This window comes from Numida meleagris, chromosome 9, assembly GCF_002078875.1.
Source record: "Numida meleagris isolate 19003 breed g44 Domestic line chromosome 9, NumMel1.0, whole genome shotgun sequence".
Taxonomy (NCBI): Eukaryota; Metazoa; Chordata; class Aves; order Galliformes; family Numididae; genus Numida; species Numida meleagris.
The window spans coordinates 15,555,590-15,555,815 of record NC_034417.1 but is presented as its reverse complement, the minus strand read 5'-3'; positions in this window follow the sequence as shown (position 1 = coordinate 15,555,815).

The following is a 226-nucleotide window of genomic DNA, read 5'->3' as shown; positions in this document are numbered from 1 at the left end:
CCCTCCAGCCCTAAATGTGTCATGCTTTGTCACATCCTCTGCGTGTGTGTTTTTAGAGAACATTTGAATAAAAGGCTCGATGCCAGGTATTGGTGACACAGTGGGTGGAATTTGCAGCCTTTCCACAAAGAGTTGGAAGCCTCCATTTGCATAAGGTCAGGGTACAGCTTCTCACAGAACTTTAGCAGCATCTCTGTCTCTTAGCAACACTCTTGCACTCTTGGTC